This window comes from Chroicocephalus ridibundus, chromosome 2, assembly GCF_963924245.1.
Source record: "Chroicocephalus ridibundus chromosome 2, bChrRid1.1, whole genome shotgun sequence".
In the NCBI taxonomy this organism is placed as follows: domain Eukaryota; kingdom Metazoa; phylum Chordata; class Aves; order Charadriiformes; family Laridae; genus Chroicocephalus; species Chroicocephalus ridibundus.
Window position 1 is genome coordinate 167,905,246 of NC_086285.1, and position 22,829 is coordinate 167,928,074.

Below are 22,829 nucleotides of genomic sequence, written 5' to 3' on the forward strand. Positions count from 1 at the left end.
GGAGATAAGAATCACCTCTTGATTTTCCTCCTGCTCCCTACATCCACGAGACTGCACCTGCCCTTAACAGATAGCATGTACCTGAGGACAGCGAAGGAGGTTTTGGACGATGCTGTAGGGACACCTTGCATTTCACCCAACGCACCAAGACAAGGCCCTTGCAGGGCTTCCTGCAACTTGTGTACCACCAACAGCTTTGACCCATCAGCAAAACAATCCCCTTCAGGCTGGCAGTGGTGTTAAATCATCAGAAACACCAGGACCATTGTAACCACTCCACTGCAGCTCCCCTTCCCATACCTAGTGCTTCTCCTCTCTGTCCTGTGGACTTTCTTAAACACCACGAACCTGCTATTTGCTTAATTCAGACATACTTATTGAACAGAGCTATGAATTATATTTCCTTCTCCTTCATGCAGGTGTTTTCTGCCCTGGTTAGTGAATTATTCTCTATGTGGAGGACTGAAAGTGGAGACTGACCAGCTGTCATCCCCACCATCCTGCTGTACACCAGCATGAAGATTTCTTCTTTCATAGAAAACTTTTTAAATTTAAATGTCACAAAGACATGCTGACTTTTGGTTTCCTCATGCAGGAAACATTTCCACTGCTGGTTCTTTCTAGAGACCTGAAAAACTTCATCAAAAGCAGGCACTTGCCAAGGTAACCTCCTTTTTTGTCAGCAAGAAGATTAGAATGGCAGTTTCTGAGCATCTCTGCTTGAAGGGAGCTTTTCAGAAGCACTTATTTCTCTCTCTGCCACATCAAGAAGCCCCCAGTGAAGTGGGGTGGTAAGGAGGGATGCGGTAAGAGACAAGCTCCACTGAGCAGACAAACCGACCAGCGCCAGGATTGCAGGTGGTGCTGAGTCTTGGCAGCAACATCTCCCAGGTAGCTCCTAGACTGGCACGAAGCAGATCCCCAGCTCCCAGGCTGATGACCTAATTTCAAGGGCCCTTTTTGCTAATGAGAGGTGAAGAGTGGGGGAGAGAGGCAGGCTCTTTCCCAAGACACTGCAATCAGCATCATTATAATTCAGAGCATCGTGCCCAGCTCCTCTGTTCAAAATCTGGTTGTCATCACCACATCTCCCTCCAAAGATGAAGAATTTGAAGGACTTACCAAAACTAGGACCATCACAACGTCTCAGAGCCACAGGACAGGATGCCACTGCCCCAATCTGTCAAAACCAGAAGATATAAATGGCCCCAAACCGCAGGTGAATTGGGGCAGACAGGGAGCACCCGAGAAGGAATGAAACCCCAGCAGCTGGCTTGATAAGTTCACCCCTTAAGCAGTCACTATAAAAGAGCCCCCACTCTCCAGGCTCCTTTCCCACATTCCTGCATTGAAATAATTAGTTTTCACTTCTAAATTATTTTTTTTTTTTCCAGAGCCCAGAAGGTCAGAGTTTAGCACCTCAAAAAATAAAAAATAAAAATAATACTAGTAAAAAAAAATCCTCTCTCTGCTTTGCTGGCAGAAAACAGCAGGGGGTGAGGGGTAAGGGAAAAAAATCAATTTGAGCTTGGGTCAGCGGTGTGTGCGAGAGAGACCTTTGGAGCAATGGAGATTAATTTAGTAGGAGAGAGAAGGCAAAGTGGAAAAGCAAGGAGGGGGGAGAGGAGAGAGCCCAGGCCCGCTCTAGGGGAGTCAGGGACAGGTTCGGGATGTGCTTGGTCTCTCTTTAATACGATCCCAGCGTGGCCCAGTGAAATTAATCACTGCTTCGTTAGTACACAGATGCAAAAATGCCAAGTCAGTTGCTGCACTAGAGGAAAATTTTGAGGAGCTGCTAGCCTGCTGCTGTGTCCCAAAGTCACCGTCCCCCGGGATGGGAGGTAAAGGTGCCTAGATACAGTCCCTCCTGTTTATCTCTGCTGGAAACCCTTTGGTCCCACTGGAAACCCTTTCACACATCTGATAGGGGGTTAAAGGGGCTTATTATCTCCAGCTGAATGCTAGGGAGATGGTCCAGCAGCAGCAGCAAGGGTGTAGATCCTTAGGGACCTCACTAGAAGCAAGCTAAACCTGGGGCAGAGTTGGGGTAGCGGCTCAGATGGATGACGGGGAGCCTGGCCGGCTACAGAGCCGCTGGAAGCGCCTTAGTGTCAGGAGGGAGGGGTCCCCTTGCTCATCTCCACCTGTCAAAAGCATCATCCCTGGATTATGCATTGCTATAACTGGGGGATGATAATAAGCACCTAATCCAACGTCTGCCCAAGCCTTGGAGTATCTCGGTGGAAGTTGAGCTCCTCTGAAAATCTGTCCTGCTCACCTCCGCTATCACAGTGATGGGTTCTGTGACGTGGACACGTCCAGAGCTGCTTAAGAGCTTATGGAGCCCAGATGGCTCATTAGAGGCACCTTCCAAGGCTTGGGATGGGAAATATGAATGTTTGAAGGGGTGGCGTGGGTAGAGGGGGAACAAGGTGGGGCAAGAAAAAGGCAAAAATTAATTTATCCCACAATCTCACACGGTAATGGGATGCAGAAGGCCCAGCCCATGTTTGTTGGTAATTAGTTGCTCATGGATTGATTGATTTTATCTGTAACAACCGCTGTAAAATATTCTGGGGTGCCTTCTGACCATATTGACCCCGGTGAACTCAGTCATCAAAGATGGTATTGACAATGATGAGTATTGCTATGGACAGCATCCTGGACTGACTGGGATGATGGCAGTGGTGGAGGGTGGCGGAGGGGAAAGAGCAAGCTTTGCTTTTCCTAAAGATGCTCCAAAACTGCCAGAAGCGCAAGAAATGAGCCCGAGTGGGAAATATGATGTCATGGAGAGGAAGCAAAGGTGAACTCAGGGCATCCTCCCACCATTTGGCAGGTGCTCAGAGACTGACTGGTCTGAGGAGGGGGGCGGAGGCGCACCCTCGCTCACCAGGGCAGATTGGCAGGGATCTGGGGAGACTTTGCCTTCCTCTCCAGCCCAGGACGTGATAGGCCAGCCAAGAAGCTCCTGGCCGCTGTGAGGACCACAGCAGCATGAGCCATCACACAGCACGTCCTGCCTTCGCCTGTGATAGACAGCCACTGAGAGCTGCAGAGCTTCAGTTTTTGGTTTCCATGAAGCCAGGGGGTTCAACACAGAGTGAAATACACGTGATGCTGCAGATGAAATGTCCCCTGTGGGTCTGACAGTTTGGAAGGAAAGCTGAAGCAGTCACTTGAAATATCCAAATTCCTGGGGCCAGCTAAACCAGCAGCTGGAAAAGCCCTGCCCACCTTCAGGGCTCTTCAGAGCATCCCTCTTCTGCCATTAACCAACAGTCGAGATTTGCCCACATCATTGCGTATTGCCCAAACAGAGAGGGCAATAGGGCTTGAAGAGAGAAGAAAATTCCCAGCAAGGAGAAATTGCTGTTACAACACCCTTTCGTCTTAGCTCTGTGTCACTTCTCACAGGGAGAGATAAAGATATGCCCGACTTGGAGTTGTGCTGATGACCTTAACGCTTGGTGCCCTAGCTTGAGACCAAAGATGGGGCTGATTCCACCAGGCTCTCAGTGGCAGTCAGATCTCACCCAGCTGGAGAAGAAAATATTGCTAACAAAGCTTATGTCCGGCAGGATTAATGGCTCACCCCAGGCTTTCAGCAGCCTTGCTGTGCCGATCACGTTTGCAGAAATGAATAAAGACTTTCTTATTGGCATTTAAAAGGCTTTTAGGAAAAAAAAAAAAACAACCCAAAACCCAGCAACTCCCCAAAACCTTTTAATTGAGCCTGCAAAGTATTTAAATGCTTGACTGGTCAGCAATTGCTTACAAATTACTTCAGGAGCCATGGGGACCTCCCTGTATGGGGCCAGTGTCATTGAGTGGTTCTGCCTCATGACACTCCCCCAGATGTCCAGGCATGTACCTTGTCATTGGAGGACGCTTGTCCTGTCAAGGGTCCTTTAAGACCAGGATCCAGCCCAAAAGGCAGAGTCAAGGTGCAAGGTCATGAGCTGAGCAAACAGGATCCCTCATAATAAGGGCACAGTTGGCACGCCTCAGTTTCCCCATCACTAAAGTGGATAAAATGAATAACAAGGTTGATGGTAAAGGTGGGTCAGCTTAAGTATTAATATTTGAAAAAGAGAAAAGTGCTCTCTTAAGTATCTCTTGCTCACACGCATGCACATATATATATATATGTATATGTATTTCCCTCTCATATTTGAGCACAGCATGAAAGCAGCCTAGGAGGAGCTCACTTTGCACTGAAGGACTTTGTTCATGGCTTCACTTAGTGAGAACACCAAGATGTATTAAAATCTAAAGGGGAAAATCATCTTTAAGGAAAAAAAAATAAAAGAAAGAAAGAAAGAATGAAAGAAAAAGACCCAACTCGATTTGACTTTCATGAGACACCAGTTGAATTTTTATTTTTTTTTAAGCTTCCACACAAAATGGCAAATCGTCTAAAATTAGATCTAGGGAATTATTATATCTGCATGGGGAAAAAGGCTGTTTGATACTGCGACTGTGTAATAGGGGACTTCTCGGCTTCCTAAACACGTTAGGAAGATGCTTTTGATTTTTTCCCTTTTCTCCTCCTCTTGTCTTGGCAAGCACTCAACGTGTTATTTAAAGAAAAATTAAGAGGTGCTCTCAGGTCTGGCTAAGCACAAAGTATAGATTTTGTTTTAAAATAAAAGGCTGGACTGGGTTGGGTTTTTTTGTTATGTGCTTTAACACAGCAGAAGAGCACTATAAAAGCAATCCCATCACTGATGCACTTCCCAGTGCTGATGATCCCTGTCCGCCTCTCCTGGCAGCATTTTTACCCCACGCAGTGCAGCCAAGGGCAAGATGTCCGGCTCTGCCCAAAACATGTTGCAATCAGGGAATCCTTGGGTTCACAGAGACCGGGACAGAGAAGGAAAAGACCATAAAGTGAAGAGGATCCTACATCTGTTTCGGTTGCAAAGTCCTAGGGAAGGGGCAGGGAAATATCTGCCCTGCAGATGTTGAAGCCTGTGATGTTGTGTGGCATACCTTAGCTTGGGCTGAAGCATCTGGTGAGGGGTCTGGAGAAAAAGTCTTCTGAGGAGCGGCTGAGGGAGCTGGGGTTGTTTAGCCTGGAGAAAAGGACGCTCAGGGGAGACGTTGTTGCTCCCTACAACTCCCTGAAAGGAGGGTGTAGGGAGATGGGTGTTGGTCTCTTCTCCCAAGGAACAGGTGATAGGAAGAAAGGAAATAGCCTCAAATTGCGCCAGGGGAGGTTTAGACTGGATCTTAGGAAAAATTTTCACACTGAAAGAGTTATCAAGCACTGGAACAGGCTGCCCAGGGAAGCGGTGGAATCACCATCCCTGGAGGTATTTAAAAGATGGGTAGACATAGTTCTTAGCAATATGGTGTAGTGACAGGTTTTGACAGAGTTAGGTTGATGGTTGGACTTGATGATCTGAAAGGACCCTTCCAAACTAGGCAATTCTATGATTCTATGATTCTATCTGCATCTCCTCAGGGTCTCCTCAGGCTTGAGGAATTGCCAAAGCAGTGTGGCTGGGGTGGTGGGAATGTGTCCACGCCCATGGGTCACATCACAGTGGGGAAATTTGTTGTCAGGCTCCTGGTTGGGCTTTTCATCGTTGTTCAAGTACCTGAGAGTGTCTTACATGCACGCGGGGTTGCAAAGGGGGAAAGAGGCCACCACACGGAGCTGAGAACGTGGGACAGCCCTGGCCAGCAGGGGGGGAAAGCGTCACCACAGTTCTGCCATAGGTAGCTACACGTCACCGCAGATCCACTGCACGTTGCTCTGCAGGAGACAAATCCCCTGACAGCCCCCTCAGGTCTCTATGACCACACACAGGACAGCTTGTGAGTCTAGGACTTGGGTTTTGCGCAACGTCAGGCACAGATGGGCTCTGATTTTAGCAGGGGACTTGCATGAGGTAAGAAATAATGCTGACAGGGTCACAGATTTTGAAGCTGGAAAGATACACTGACCTTCTGCACAGCACCGGCTGAGCATGGATGGCACATAGTGACCAGAAATACCCATCTACTCAGCTCCTTCATGCTTCTAGAGAACTTCTTACACAAATAAAGATGAGTAAAACAACAGAGTGAAACGTGGCAATCCTTTCATCTTGCATGACTGAGTGGACCAAAACTTTGGGGAGTCTTTTTTTTAAAGACAGTTTTTAACCCAACCTATTAAATACAGTTCTGAGAGGGGAGTTAGGGAAAAAAAGTAGAGGTTTCTTATTTTTTTCCTTTTTATTTCTTATTTTTTTCCTTTTTATTTCTTATTTTTTTCCTTTTTATTTTTTTTTTCTTTTTTTTTTTTCATTTGGAACTGCCAGGGGAATTAAGATCCACAAGATATACTTGCCCATGATGCTGGATCTAAGCTCCTTACCTGTCATCATTTCTAAATTAAAACCTGATCCACATCCGCCTATAGCCCCCGGAACTGCCCTGCAAGTGGCCACAGTTGTGTTACACGTGACGGGTCTGAGTGTGAGGACCTGGCAAAGTCCCAGAAGGGCGGGAGGAGAGACCATCGCCCGGAACGAAGGTCAGACGTTCAGGCTGCAGCTGTGACCATCTGCTTTTATCATTGTCACCTCCTGGAAAAGTCCACCTCTGTGTTCACCTTGCCAAACTCCACCACCACCATCCTGTAACACCAGCAAGAGCAACTGGTTTCACCACTGGCCAATTTCTACGGAGCTTACTCTTGCTTGCTGGCAGGGATGCACAAGGGATAGATAGAAACACCTTGCACAAGTCCCAGGTGTGGTGCCTGTACCTCAAACACTGCTTTGCAACCTTCATCTGGGCTTAGGGGTTGAGATAAGACTGAACTATGGTCTGTATCTGTTCAGCAGTTCGGTTGGCAGCTAAGGCCATGTTACTGGGCTGGTGCCACTGACCAGTGTCCTGGGAATGGTGTGCATGGAATGCAGGACTTGCTCTGAGCCTATAGACCAAGAGCATGTAGATGACATGGCTTTTTTCAGTGCCTTAGCAGGACATCTGGAGTCTGAACTTGAAACAAAAGCTGTTTTTCTTGGTCTCCACCTTCCTGAGGTAAGACTAAGCTTCAGATCTGGTGGATGGACAAGCCCCACACAACCTCTGAGTAAATGGTTTTTCTCTTGAGGGAGTTGGAGAGTGCATTTCCTTTGGCTGCAGTGACCATAAGTAGTGAAGTTCAGGATCCTGAGGGAAGAGAACAAGATAAAAAGCAGGATCACAGCCTTGGACATCTGGAGAGAAGACTTAGGACTGTTTGGAAGAATACCATGAGGTACAGTCTTGGAAAGAAGAGGAATCCATGACAGCTAGTTGCTTTACAAGAATCATCCTCTCCAAGCTCAAGAGCAGTGCATCCCAAACAAAAGTGAAGCTGGAAGCATGGCACAGGAAGTGCAAAAAAATTATAGCCAGTCTGGAGTCAACTTGCTTACTGAAAACCATCTTCAGCAAAATCCATTCCCAACCCATCTCCCAGGGGTGGTAAATTCTGCTCAGAAAGTCCTCCCTCCATATCTTCTTCTTTTCCATTCCTCATCCTTCCCTCATGCTCCAAGCCCTGTCCTAGAAGTCAACACAACACAAACTCAGTGTGGACGTTGGGAAGCAGGCATCTATCCTAAACATCCCTGAGAAAAATTCCCTGGGGGGAAGCTGGAATTGGGAAACCCCACGCAGAGGTATATGGCAACAAAGGTGACCAGCTAATAGAGCCGCTCTCCTGGAGACCTCTGTTAGATATCAGTGAAGCTGTTTACCGGCCAAGCCAAGGAAGCGTGCTCTGCAGCCTGTCGTGTCATATTAATGGGCAGGATCATTTAAGCTTGGATAAAACCCACAACTTAATTTTTTTTCTTTTTTGGTGCTGGTGCTTGTCGCGGCTGCCTGTTCCAGATGATGAATGGTTCTGTTTCAGGCTGATCCGCTTGTTTGAGCACCGTGGTGGTTTCAAGACTTCATGCAAAAGAGGAGCCCTGGCCATTTTTCACTCAGAGAGATGAGCGACACAGGAATAAATTTTCCTGCTTAAAATTTGCTGGGCCCAGGGTTTCTTGGTGAGGCAGCTTTGACAGCCTGTCACTTTGCTAGATGTTTGGTGCTTCGAGTATTCTGGGTCCTTTTATTGCTTTTTAAAAGATTTAAAGGAAACAAAACCCTGGTGCATTATGACATTTAGCAGGGTCGATATGTGTATCTGACTCTATCCAGGCATCACACTGAAACACGCTGGGTCCTGATCCCACCCTTGCTCAGCCCAGCATAAATCAGGAGTGGATCAGTGGCAGGTGCAGGAATCCCAGGGCTATAAAGAAAAGGGAGGTGAGATCAGAGTAGCACCAAATACACAACTCACCTCTGGCTCGTAGACAAGCCAAGATTTAACATCCTGCACTTTTCCATGACACTGGGAGGAAAAGATTTTCCCAGGCCTGATAGCAACGCACATGCAATACACATCCAGTGCATGGAGCTGGGCTCCGATACATCAGCACACAACTGCAGTTGGATGCGTTTGATCCAGTGACCTCTGAGGATCCTCATAACATGAACAAAAGGCCAAGACACAACTGAGACCTCCCTCAAGGAAATGTCTTCATTTTGAGTCTGTAGATTCAGAATACTTCTTGTCTGACTTCACTTTGCTTAGCACTTGCATCCTTAGCTGCACTGTGGTTCAGCTCCATGGGAAGAGCAGAATTCCCACTCCATTCCAGCCTGTGGTCAGGACATGCTGGGCAGTGGGAGTGGTTCATCCAACCTCCCTCAGGCTGAGCAATGATGACCTTAGACAAGTTGTCTACTCAGGAGATTAGGCACTCTGCAGAAGGAAGACACCTTCTTTTCCATCTCTAAGACTGTTCAACATCCTGAAGCTACCATGACACACTACATTGCCATGCATTTTCCATGATTTGGCCCTCTGCAGTGCCCTCTGCAGCATGTAGAAGATTGGACCACTCCATGGAGATCCAATAATGGAGGAGGAATGGTATGAACCATTCTTTCGAGGTACGTACTGCTCTCTGTTAAAGTCTCTTAGGCACATAACTTCACCACTGCAGGCAGAGCTTTTGTTAGAGAGATTGTACTGTCCTCCAGACATCTGTAATTCCTAGTTTGATTGTGACCCTAACTTGTTGTGCATTTTGCCTCTGCTAAATTTTCCACCAGGCAGTGAGTGACAGCTGTGGGCAGCAGCTGGACAGATGTGGAGAGGGTGGCTCCCATCAGAATCCACCTGAGATCCACCTGCCAGGGTGGTCTGGGATGCCAACTCATGGAGTGTTGGGCAGCCAGGCCCACCAGCCCCATGAGGGCTGGAACAATTAGGGTAGATAGAGGTTTGAAGTGTGCGTCGGCACGGACAAAGAATACACAACAACCCTCACATGCAGAAGCAAGGGGAAAAAGGGTAGAGGATGCTCTCCAAGAGATGAGGTGGCCGATGTTGACCCTTTAAACCAGATGTCAAGTTGCTCATCTGGCTGAGAGCACATATCTCAGAGACCTGAGAGATGAGGGAGTGCCAGCAACAGGTCACAAGCAGAAGATAACTGCATCTCCCCAGAGCCACCACCACTCTCCACGGCTGGATGATACTGGGCTGGGAGCAGGGCCAGTCCCCAGGACGAGCAGTATTGCTACTGCCGGCACAGCTCGGAGGAAGAGATTAAGTCAAGCACTAAGCTAAGACCTGGAAAGTGGAGAGGAGACACACTCAACTGCAGGTCGGACCTCGAGAGAGCTATTTGGGGTGAAAGCCAGCGCGTAGGGAAGGGTGGAAACCATCAGATATAGGAACGGAGACAGGCCAGCACTGCCTCAGCAAGGATTGTCCCAGGGAGGGGGAGAAAAGGGATCGGAGGATCAATTCCTTCAGTGCAGAGGCCAGGCTGGCCCCGGAGATGAGCACTGGGAGAACGTGGCTTATAAATGCTGCATGGAGTCCTGCAGGGACAGAGATTGGTGTCACTTTAAAAAGTAAACATAGGCAGCCTAATGAATGAGTTATATCCCAGACGCTCCATTCCAGGAGAGGTATTTAACAGGCACTATTGGATTCTGCGGTATCTCTCTATCTGTAACCAGTGCATTATGACCATTAATGGATTTTTGAGGCTGGATTGATTTTTCATTAATTTGGTAAAAATCTTTTCCCTCTCCCATATAATTCTGTCTTAAAATGCTCCCCCTGACAGACCGATAAGTCACTCACCTCATAATGCAAGTCTGGCTCATAAATCTCAGTGATCTGGTGAGGTGGGGTGTGGGGGAGCAGACTGGGCTCGGGGAAGGAGGGGGAACCTCCATGGGTCTGGATGGAGCTGCCAGACAGCTTTCATCACATGTGGAATCAGAAAGGTCCATCGGTAATGAAGTGAGGATAGAGGAGGGGGACATGTGGACATACTGTTTTATGGGGGCTGATGGTCATCCAAGCATAGGCTCCAGAGCCCACCTTGTGTCCCCAAGCCTTGATCTTGTATGTCCTTATGTAGGACAGTGCTGTGATACACTGGGACCCACTCAGGGACCCCATGAGCCTAGCTCAGCTTATAGGGGTGATCCATGTTGTCCCTAAACTTTGCACCCTGTGGAAGGTGCTGTGTGAAAAGATCCTGGGACTATGTTGTGTTTAGCCCAGGTCATCCCGGTTAATGGCTCTGCATGGCTGAGGATGAAGGATTCATGATTTTTTTCCAGTATGGTTTCAGATGCTTTACAGAAAGGCAGACCTCATCCAAGGTTCAATCCTACCCCCAGGGAAGCCAGCCAAGCAGAGAAGAAGCAGCAGACCAGGACCTGTTTCCCTGAGGGTGTCTGGGACACCCTAGGACTCTGGAAGAGCCCGAATCCAACCTGTGACAGATTCCAGGGTGCCCCAAACTGAGGGCAGGATGCATTTGTCTCTACCCTGGTACACCCAGGAATTGACCTTCTCTAGAAAATGAATCACATTCTCCCTTTAGTGACTCATGGACCACTTGGCTATTGGGTTAGAAGAGCAAAGCCTTGCAGAACAAACACCCTTGAGGGATCTTCACCCAAACAAGCAAAGATCTCCTCCCTGGACCATCAGGGAAGGAGATGGGGCAGAGATTAGCCTGCTTGTGAATTAGTCTTCAAGGTGTCTCTGCTTGTATGGAAACAGCCATGATGAGAAGGAGTAAAGTAAGGACAGAGCAAATTTTTGGGAATTTTTGCAGCTAATTTGAGGACGGGAGTCCTATCCCTGCCTCTGCTCAGGGACATCACCCACATCAATGTTACACAGACTCACTTGTGGACTCTCCTCCTCAAAATGCATGTTCCCAACAGCATCATGCTCTGGGCAAGGAGGGAGCTGGCATGGGAGGCTTGTTCATGGCCACAGCGGGAAACTGGAATATCTTAGAAGGAAGCGAAACAGCTGCTGTGCTCTTCTGAAACTGCTGCCCCCTGCACGATCCCCCACAAATTACCATGACTGCGGGAAGGTGTGAGAGACCCACTTTAACTCATGCTATTGGATTTCATTGGAGCTCTTGCTCCTGCTGCGTAACCAGTGCATTATCACCATTAATGGATTTTTGAGACCAGATTGATTTTTCATTAATTTGGCCCAAAAAAAAAAAAAAAGGGAAATCTTTCTTTCACCCCAATGCATTCATAATTCTGTCTTTAAATGCACCCCTGGCCAGCAAGACAAGTCAGTGCTTCCCAATGCCATTGGGAAGGAAGAGGTGGAAAACTCATATTCAGAAATCCCCCCTTGCCTCTTCCAGGTAGGAAACCTTGCACCGCCCCAGTTCAGCAATGCTCTGATGAGAAGCCACAGCTCCACTTGTAGCAGAGTGTTGTGCCCTTTCCCTGCCTCATCCACAATGTGGGTGCACGGACAGATGCCCAGACACCTTTACGCTGGCCCACATGCACCCTGCCAGTCCTCACCCATGTGCGCACACTCATTTCCAGTCCTGTCACCTGTTTTGCACAATGCATGCATCTCCAAAAGGCTTGTGCAGAGCTCCTGCAGCCCTCGTGCTTTCACAAGCTAAGTGCATCCCAAATGCAAAGTCTCTCCCAGTGAGGTGGGGTGCACTTATGGCAGACTGATCTGTAGGAGAACTGCCCCTGATCATAAGAAGGAGAGAAGGGCTAGAAGAGAAGGGGTAGGAACGACGGGGTTCTCAATTGTCTATGTATTTCCATTCCCCAGCTCCATCTTCTGATCCAGAAAGGGTCAAAAGAGTTCTCTATACATCTCATAAAACATCTGCCAGCTTCAGGAGGGTGTCCCAAATAACTTGAGACAACTCAGATGACACACGGTGCCCCATTTTTCTAAACTGAATCCATAACACCAGAATCCTGGGCAGAAAAGGAGAGAGACGTGCTCTGGAGGGGGGAAAGGCAGAGGGAGGAACCGATGTCACCTCTCCCACGTCACATCCAGCACCATCATTGGCTTTGTGTCCTACAGACTCAGGGGGTGTTAGTCAAGTCCCACCATCCGGTGTCCAAGGCAAGGGACAGAAGAGGACCTCACTTGTTCTCCCAGGGCAGAGGATTTTCTACATCCACTATGCTTACAACAACATCCTTGGAACAAAGGGCATTATTGGCACCAATATTCCCTTAATCCTGGAGCAGAGCTTGTTAGACCCAGGGCATCAGTGACTTTTAGTCACATCCAGCCAGGCAAGGCCAGTGATCCCACCGAAAGTGAGTTGAATTTTCTAAAAGGCTGCAAACTGTGTGATTCGGGTACCATTTCTGAGGATGTTTTCCTGACTGGGAGACGTTGTTGGAGGACACATTGTTGGGGCTGGATGGGATCCACCCAAGGGTACTGAAGGAGCTGGTGGAAGTGCTCACCAGGCCACTTTGCATCATTTATGAGCTGTCCTGGATAACCGGGGAGATCCATCTGACTGGAGGTTAGCAAATGTGACACCCATCCACAAGAAGGGCTGGAAGGAGGATCCAGGGAACTACAGGCCAGTCAGTCTGACCTCGGTGCCTGGGAAGGTCATGGAACAGATCCTCCTCAGTGCCATTACATGGCACATGCAGGAGAACAGGGTGATCAGGCCCAGTCAGCATGGGTTTGTGAAAGGCAGGTCATGCCTGTCAAACCTGATCTCCTTCTATGATAAGGTGACCCACTTAGTGGATGAGAGAAAGGCTGTGGATGTTGTCTACTTGGATTTTTGCAAAGCTTTTGACACTATTTCCTACAGCATTCTCCTGGAGAAACTGGCTGCTCATGGCCTGGACAGGTGTACTCTTCGCTGGGTAAAAAACTGTCTGGATGGCCGTGCCCAGAGAGTGGTGGTAAATGGAGTTAAATCCAGTTGGTGTCCAGTCACAAGTGGTGTCCCCCAGGGTTCGGTGCTGGGGCCGGTTCTCTTTAATATCTTTATCAATGATCTGGATGAAGGGATCGAATGCACCCTCAGTAAGTTTGCAGATGACACTAAACTGGGCGGGCGTGTTGATCTGCTTGAGGGTAGGTTGGCTCTGCAGAGGGATCTGGACAGGCTGGACCGATGGGCTGAGACCAATGGTATGAGGTTCAACAAGGCCAAGTGCCGGGTCCTGCCCTTGGGTCACAACAACCCCATGCAGCGCTACAGGATTGGGGCGGAGTGGCCCAAAAGTTGCCTGGCAGAAAAGGACCTGGGGGTGTTGGTGGACAGACAGCTGAATATGAGCCAGCAGTGTGCCCAGGTGGCCAAGAAGGCCAACATCATTCTAGCCTGTATCAGGAATAGTGTGGTGAGCCGGACTAGGGAAGTGATCATCCCCCTGTACTCGGCACTGGTGAGGCCCCACCTTGAGTACTGTGTTCAGTTTTGGGCCCCTCACTACAAGAGGGACATTGAGGTGTTGGAGCGTGTCCAGAGAAGGGCTACAAAGCTGGTGAGGGGTCTGGAGGACAAACCTTATGACGAACGACTGAGGGAGCTGGGGTTGTTTAGCGTGGAGAAGAGGAGGCTGAGGGGAGACCTTATCACCCTCTACAACTACCTGAAAGGAGGTTGTAGAGAGATGGGGGCTGACCTCTTCTCCCTGGTGACAAGTGGTAGGACGAGAGGAAACGGGTTCAAGTTACGTCAGGGGAGGATTAGATTGGATATTAGGAAACATTTTTTCACTGAAAGGGTTATTAAACATTGGAATAGGCTGCCCAGGGAGGTGGTGGATTCACCATCCCTGGAGGTGTTTAAAAAAAGGGTAGATGTGGTATTTAGGGACATAGTTTAGAAGTGGTTTTTGTCAGGGTAGGTTAAAGGTCCCTTCCAACCTCAGCGATTCTATGATTCTATGACACCATAAAGCAGAACAAGGCCAGGTCATAAAAAAGTCAGGAAATCAAATCCAAGATTCAGTTTTTCTCCCTTGAAGAACTGCAAATGAACATGACTGTTTATTCAGATGGCCCATCTGAAGTAGGTGTGCAAAGTTTCCCAAGAAAAGCTTCTGCTTGCCTCTTCATTACCTTCCAATTGTTTATGAAAAACCATACTTAATGAAAACTAACAAGCAAATAATCGATACCCACACAGGTTCACCTAGGAATAGATAAGCCTCAATAAGCCCTTGGGGATCAGTGTATTTACTAAGCAGACAATTACAAGGCTAATGACTATCCGTGCAATTTAAAATTAATAAGATGTGATTGCATCCTGATGAAATGCAAACTGATTAGCAGAATCGTGCGTTGAGGTGGGAAGGCATTTTGGAAACATGTTTTAATTTGGGGTAGGCAGGATACCCATGAAGGCCCAGTATTTAAGGTCTCCATTAATGTGACAATTAAAAGCCAACTTTGAATTTTCAGGCTTTTTTTTTCCATCATAGAATCCAAAGACAGGCTGGAAGGGGCCACAGGCCCCTCTACTTAAAGCTTATCAACATTGAAGGTAGATTCAGTTTCAAAGTTAGAGCAGGATGTTCAGGGCCTTCTCCAGCTGAGGTCTGGATACTTCCGAGGATGGAGACCCCACACGTTCTCTGAGTCCCTAGTCTAAAGCCTGATCACCCTCAGGAATAAATTTTTATTTTGGTGTCAAGTTAGAATTTCTTCTAGTGTAACGTCCATCTGTTGTCTCTCCTCCTATCACTGTGCAGAAGAACGTGAATCCATCTTCTTTGTAACTTCTCTGGACGATTTATATTCATTTCTTTATGTTACTTACAGTGTTCAGTCCAAATCATTCTTTTCCCTTCCTCATGTTTGTCCCCAGCACATTTATAGAAATCAGCCATAACTTCTCTCAAATCACCCTCTGCTGACTAACCAAGCCAAAATCTTCTTGTTTTCTCCTAAAAGCTGTGAGGTTTGTTTCCCTAGCCCCACCTCATCCTTCTCTCACAGTTTAATATCAGCTCTGCTATAGTGTCCTCAAGCAAAAACATTCTTTCTTGATCAATTCTAAGAAAAATCCCTGCCTTGGTATATCTTACAGTCACATTCACCTTTTTTCATGGTCACATCTACTGACATCTCATAGCATCAAGTCAAGTCAGTGACTAAGCTCAGCTTTCCCTTTTTTTTTTTTCAGGTTATTACAGAGAATCTTGTTGTAAGCCCATATATGCATCATCTTGTGCTTTGCATAAATACATTTCATCGCATTTCTCCTTTTCCAATCTCTCAAGGTCATGCAGCACTTTCCTGGACATGGGTTTTGCCTCCTAAACTCGTATCATCAGCAGATTTCATCGGCGGACTCCTCCTCTTTGAAATGAGGTCATGCATGAAATTATGAAATAAAAGCTGTTCCAAAGAAATCTTTGAGAAACTCCACTAGTTCCCTTCGGCCTGATATTTCCCCTCGGAGCCACTGTTCTCTCACTGTCTGCAAGTTCTTTACCCATCTCACAGTTTTCATATAGATCCTATCTTCTCCAGCTTCATCTCTAATTATCCATGAGGTGCCACATCACATGCTTTGCTAAATCCAGATAGAGGAGACCTACTGCATTCTGCTTTTCCTGGAAAATCTGTTATCCAGGGAAGATCTCAAGAGAGAAGGACACTACCTATCTCTAATAAATGTATTTCCTTTCATTTATGGTTTGCTCCAAGTCTTCAATAAATGGCTCCTTGCATGCCCCTGAGACCGGGCTAACAGCCCTGTAATTGCCCAATTTAGTGTATTCTTAAGCCAGCAAATACATCTGCCAGTCTCCAATCAAATGGTTCCACTCAGGCTCACAGTCCTGCTACTCAGCTTATGCTGTTTCCTATTTTCAGCTCTTCCAGGATTCTGGCTGGAGCGTAGTCGATATCGATATGCTTTAGGAGTAGAGGTGGAGTTTCATATGGTATACCCTGGGTGGGTTTCTGGGAGTGGTGTCTCTCTTGGACTTAATGGAAGCCATGACCTCAACTCCCCAACGTACCTCTGTCCTTCCTCAGGCTGCCTGGAAGAGGAACTCTGCGTCCTGGGCTGGAAATTACTGAAAATATTGATGGATCTGTGTACGTAGAGAGGAATATGACATCTGCACAGATTGTTGCCACATCAGAGAAGAGATCTAGACACCTTGTGGAGGAGACAGTCTTGGGACCTGCAGGCAGCTCCATCTGGAGAAGACCAGCTCCTTTTCGGTAGGTCTGCTATAATTGGCTGTGACGGTTGATGTCACTGTCTTTGAGCATTTCTGCCTGCTCTGCCAGCCCTGCCATTGGTATTCATCTTCAGTGCCACCTGCCGCACTGAAGGGAGGTGGATGGGTTGCAGACAAGGCCTTCTTGTGTGGGCTTCCTGCTGCATTTATCCTCGCTCCTCTGCTGGTGCGGCTTTGCATGATTTGTTTCCATAGGGTGATACCTGTTGCTGTCACATGTCAAAGACCGATAATGATGAGGGGCAGAAAATACAAACCCCGAAGAAGCTGGGCTTCCCTGCAGCACATCCCCCAAGTATGAGGCCATCAAAGGAGGCATCAGTGACATGTTTGTGTCACCTCAATATGGCAGAGCACCTTCATGTCTCCCTTTCCTCCTTGCAGACAGCTCATTAAAGCTGAAAGCATTGAAGAGTGATCAGCCATGGAGTCAGTAAGCTCTCAGTCAGTCCTCTGAGTCTGGCTTTGATCACTGGAAACCCAAGGTCTGACTGTGCGAAGGCTGTTTTCTAGTTGAGGTTCTGGTTACCTGGAAACATAGCCTGTAATCCCTGGAAAACAGGTCTGGGATGGGCACTGTAGGGTCACGCAGCCGTTCTTTCTCCTTAAGGTAGGAGGAGCAAGACTCATATTGCTCTTGAGTGATATTCCGCCTGACCTGGTCTTGAACTCTTCCAGTCTTTGAGATCCCCCTCCTCCCCAGACATTGCCTCACTATTTCCAGTTAGGGAGCTTTGCCTAATGTCTAGCCTAAATCTTTTTTGCTGCATCGTATTCTAAACCTGCCCACCAGGGACACAAAGAGCAAACTATTCCCTCCCTCTTGCTGCTTTGTTTATTTGATTTGAAGGCAGTCTTTCTCTTAGCAAGAAACAGCCCTAATTCTTTCAGTCTTTTCCTGCAGTTCCTGCCCTGTGGCTCCCTGGTCATCCTGGCTGCTTACCTCTGAACCAACCACCTTGGCCCCAAACTGGACACTCCACCAGTATCCTCAGCAGTTGGGCGTTTCCTACAGGTGTACCCACATTGTCAGAAGAATTCAGTTGATAATGGAGATAGGGAGTACTGGTGTGAGGGAGGTAAACTCTTATGTGGAAATGTTGATCTAAAGCAGAAACACTTCCGCTCTCTGTACTTTTCTTACACCTGGCATAAATGTGCAGTTTCAACTTCCATTCATCAAACTTCATCTAACCAACAGCATATCCAAATTGGTTACTTTCCTTGGCAAATGATAAGGGTCTTGGACTCCCCAGAAGTGGGGTTGGATAGTTCATTACCTTCTACCCCGGATCTGTTGTCCACAGATAGATTCGAAAGCAGCTGTGTGAAAAACAGGGAAAACAAACCCCTGCTTGGATGAGAAGGGAGGAGGTGTCTGCATCACTTGCAGACTTCCCTGCAGGCAAGTGGTCTGACAGCCAGGAAACCCACCCCATTGCTAGGAGGTGAAGTCAGTGGAATACAAGCATGGAAGAGAAGGCCAAGAGCTAGTCATTTGGAAACTGCGCATTTCTTGAACAAAAAAACAACCCGTATTTGGGAAACCAGCTGTGACCTGAGTCATCTCCTTATTCCATTTGTGGAGTAACACTAAGTGATGCAAATGCTAGTCCATAAGAAATGGAAATCAATAAATATGTCAGGTCTTATCTAGCAGAGGGATGAGATAAATGCCTTCCAAAAACACCCTGCATCCTTCTTTACACCTGCCCACTTCAGCTAGGCTCTTGAGTAAGCAGCATTAGCATTGTGAATGACGAGAACTCTGCTGGATGCAAAGTCCAGAGACTTCCTGACTCCAAAGCCAAATCTTTGGAGATTTGTTCCCTGAGCCTCACTGGGTTGGATTTATTGTAATATGAGGACAAGGACTGTGTTCAGACCACCTTTCTGGCTGCCTCAACTAGACATTGGTTGGAAAGCATAATTCTCAGCAATTAACTCTCAGAGCTGGTAATTCTAATTTTCTCTCCCTGCTGTTCTTAAATTCTTAGCTATTTAGCCCCAGAAGAAGGTGGAATACAGCCCTGATAGTCTGACCAGCTTTACCGTGACCTTCCAAGTCTTCTTTTCCAATTGTTCGGAGTAAAATCTCAACAGTAAGATGGAAAATAAATATGAAGACTATCTTTATGCCAACCTGGTATCAGCAAAATGGTTCTTATCCCTGGTTCAGTCATTAACAGTCAACTGCGGACTCTGGGGCAGAAAAAAATAATCATAAAACTAAACTGCTATCCAGTGAATATGTATTTCCTCTCTTCAGAAAAGTCTGGAAGCTCTGCTTCTTTGCATCCAATTGTGGGATTATAACTCACGGCTCTCCTGGCAGCTGGTGCTGTAGCTCACCATTCATTTTATGGCTGCAAGCATTAACATTTCTGCAGAACATCATGGTAATTTTCTGAAAAGAATGATCATTTTTTTAGTGACTCGCAACAATTAATTATCTGCCTCTTAACAATTTGCTGGGATGAATGATCACCAGGGAGAGGGCGTTGGGCTCTTAGGGAAGCTGATAGTGTAATGGCTAAAATGGCAAGAGGTGAACGAAGTATATTCTGCAGTTGTGGTGAGGAGCTTCCTTTCACGACACTGCTCTGATAGCGACTGATTCAGGTCATTATATGCTTTGAAAACCACCCATACCACATGTACGTAGATGAACAGTCAGGAGATGTGTATGCAGGTGTCATCCAGGACCTAGAGAGATCCAAGCCCATGCTCCCCACTAGTGGGATGTCAGCTCCACACGACAATTTAAAGAGTTAATGGTTTTTAGTTTAGCTGGTACTGTGCACCTGGAAGGAAAGCTGCCTGGCTGGAGCCTTTTCCATGCACACTAACTCCTGTTTAGAACATAAGTCAAAGGTGTCCTGCACCCTGTCTGGCTGTGAAGTGGCCACCTAGCATTATTTTGAGTGCTGAAGAGGACAGTTGCACACATTTGACATGTGGTGGCATTGCCAGGAGTCACAGCATAAGAGCTAGTAAGAGTGTCAGGAGAACTGGCATTAAACACCTCAGGCACCTCTTGGCATTCAGGTTATCTATCTCATGAGAAAGGCCATATAAGCTCAGACTAAGAGCTCGTCTCCCAGGAGGACATCGCAGAAAGTATAAGTACAAGTTGACTGTAGTGAAAACTCCCCAGAATACTATCCTAGCTTTCAAAACTGTGCAGCTTGTAACTCCTGAGCCAGAGGTGGTCTCATATTTCACAGCCCTTTACAGATTTTTCACAGCCAAATCTATCATATTTTTATTCTTTTCTATTTTTTTAACCCTTGCAAAGACATAGCACTCACAACATCCCATGACAAGTACTTCCATGGCTCAGCTGTGTGCTGTCTGAAGTACCACCTCTGCTTTTCTGCTTTGTTTAAACCCTGCCATCTCCTAATTTCATGTGATGTCCCACAATCCCTCCACTGGAAGAAGCCATGGACAGCTGTAGCGGTGGGGAAAGGTATCAGGGTGGTTAATCTTGAGTCTCTGAGATTGGATTCAGAACATCACTGCAAGCTCGCCTTTGCCACCTCATCTTTCGGCTAGCTCAGAAAAAAATGTCTGCATCCTCTTTGTGCCATGGACAAGGTACATCTGCCAGCTTGGATCTAGCTACCATGAAACTCATCACCTCGACTTCACCCACCAGTGAGCTACCAGAAAGCAATACCACGAGTTCCCTCCTGCCACACACTGCAGAAACACACCCTGACAAGGTCATCTCTGCTCTGAAAAGCTCTCAGTTCAAACTGCATGTGGGATTCATCTCCCTTAAGTGCCTACAAAAGGGCTACGTCCATCCATGCCAGTTATCTTTCAACCCATTATGGTTGATGGCGATCAAGTCAATGGGGCTCAGATCATCATTCATCTGAACTATGCAGACATCGTGCTTCAGGATGACATGATCTCGACTGAGTCGCTGCCCTTTGACTACAGAGTAGTCCCAGAGTGAGGTCAGATATTTGTGCCTCCAATGTAGATGGCTTGGGGATGTGCATTAGCTACATTCTCTACCATTTGGGTGGGAATAAATGCTTGTATCCCTCATGGACTCTTCCTGCAAGGCTCAGCAGCACTGGGAGAAGTGGCCTTGTGTGATTGCAAGCATCAAGAAGGAGAGACCAGCAACCTGCCTCCCTGCCTCCCGAGATGGCTGGGGGGGAGCTCAGTGTGGCAGCCAGGAGCCCAGTCCTGCTTACAGACTCAATCTGCTGAAGCCAGCACGTTTCTGCAAACTAAGCAAGTTTACCAATAAAACCCTCTCATAATCTACCACTGTTGAGGAGAGAGAGCGAGCAAGAGAGAGTGAGCAACTGGGCCGCAGTGTCTGTGTGTAATAAGTGCTGGAGATTTAAGTGGGAGAGAATTACCTTAAATATATATCTATACAGGGAGAGAATATATAGGTATACTTAAAAAAAAATAAAAACGCACTGCCGAAGAGGAGTAGAACCAATTTCCCAATTTCAATCTCCGGCACGCTGGGACTCAGCTTCTCAGATGTTGCCTGCTTTGCTAAATTGGCTGGTCTGAGGGCTGCTCTGTTGCTTATTTCGGCTCATTGTGGTGCATTTATGAAGGGCTGTCACACAGGTCTGACAGGGTGATGAATTGACCGGGCTCACCAGAGCTCGGGGAAGGTGGGGAGGGAGGAGGTGGGAGTGGGGGGTTGATGAGGGGTGGGAGAGGTGATGGGAGCGAGAAGAGAGGGCATGAGATGAGGGCAGAGGGAAGGGGGAGGAAACCATCCTAAAGGGTTTCGCTCTGTAATCGATTCCACTGGCAATAAGCAGCCAAGCCCAGGGGGAGGCTCACATATATGGGGGCTGGGGGTGGGAGAAATGGGGAGGGAGAAGACGGAGTGAAAAGAGCAAGTTAAGCAATTTGTTGCACAATTCCCAGGGGCTCATTACTTGGACTTTACAGTAACAGCAAGACTTGGTGCTGCCAGGGGCGAGAGTCCTGGATAAAGTACTGCTGCATAGATGGATCCCATCTTCTCAACTCAGTGTCCCAGGATCTGGGCACCTCTCTGCTGGAGGAACTTCATGGGTATCAACACCAGGTTGGCAGCAGAATGATGGGGAAAAGACTAAACAGGAAAGAAGGTAAAAGCATAGTTTAGGGTTTCTGTAAGGTCTCTTGGGTATCTGATGCTCTCACTTTCCTTTGCATGTGTGTGGAGGCTGGTAAAGTGTTTCTTTTGGCCTGCAAAGTAGGAAAGATAAAATAAGTCAGGTAGCCACTGATAGGAAACTGATGGGTGTAAAGGAGCTATAGATATATTGATCTTTATCTGACGGATAATATCCATCCAAATCTACCTCCCAAGAACATTTATTTATTCTCAAATCTCCCTCCAGTCATTTGCCTATCTCCACTATAGATGTCTATCAATTTCTCTATCAAATTTTATGTCTGTCAGTCTCCCTCCCTTCTACATGTCCCTGAGGCACTTAACACCAAGCAGACGTACAATGGTAAAGAACAGTCCAATGTTTTAGCAAATATCATATGGTAATGGCAACAAAGCTTCTTTTCTGTCCTGCTTGGTCTAGCAAACATTGCTTGAAAAGCCCGAGGTGGAGCCAAGACAGCGCCAAGACAGCGCCAAGCAGTATTATAGCCAACAACGAGGTGCAAAAGAGGAAGGAGTAGCAGAAACATCCCTCAAAGGGGGCTGTCCTCTTTCAGTTGACCATGAAAGGCAGCATGCTGGCAAATGCGTCCTACATGGATCAGCTTGGCCCATCCATATTGCAAACAAGTTCAAAGTTTGTCCACATCTACTTAAAAGGTTACAATAGGGAGGGTGCAGAATACCTCCAGACACTGTAGACATGAATTATTTTCATGACCAAGATGAGAAGAGAGGTTGGAGAAAGGTGCAGAGCTCCTGCATGTGGATGGGGGCAATCCCAAGCACAAATACAACCTGGGCAGAGAATGGCTTAAGAGCAGCCCTGAGGAGAAGGACTTGGGGGTGTTGGTGGATGAGAAGCTCAACATGAGCTGGCAATGGTGCAGGCAGCCCATAAAGCCCCTGGCATCCTGGGCTGCATTCCCAGCAGCATGGCCAGCAGGGCGAGGTGGGGGATTCTGTCCCTCTGCTCCGCTCTCGAGAGACCCCACATGCAGTACTGCATCCAGCTTTGGAGTCCTCAGCACAAGAAGGATGCGGAGCTGTTGGGGTGGGTCCA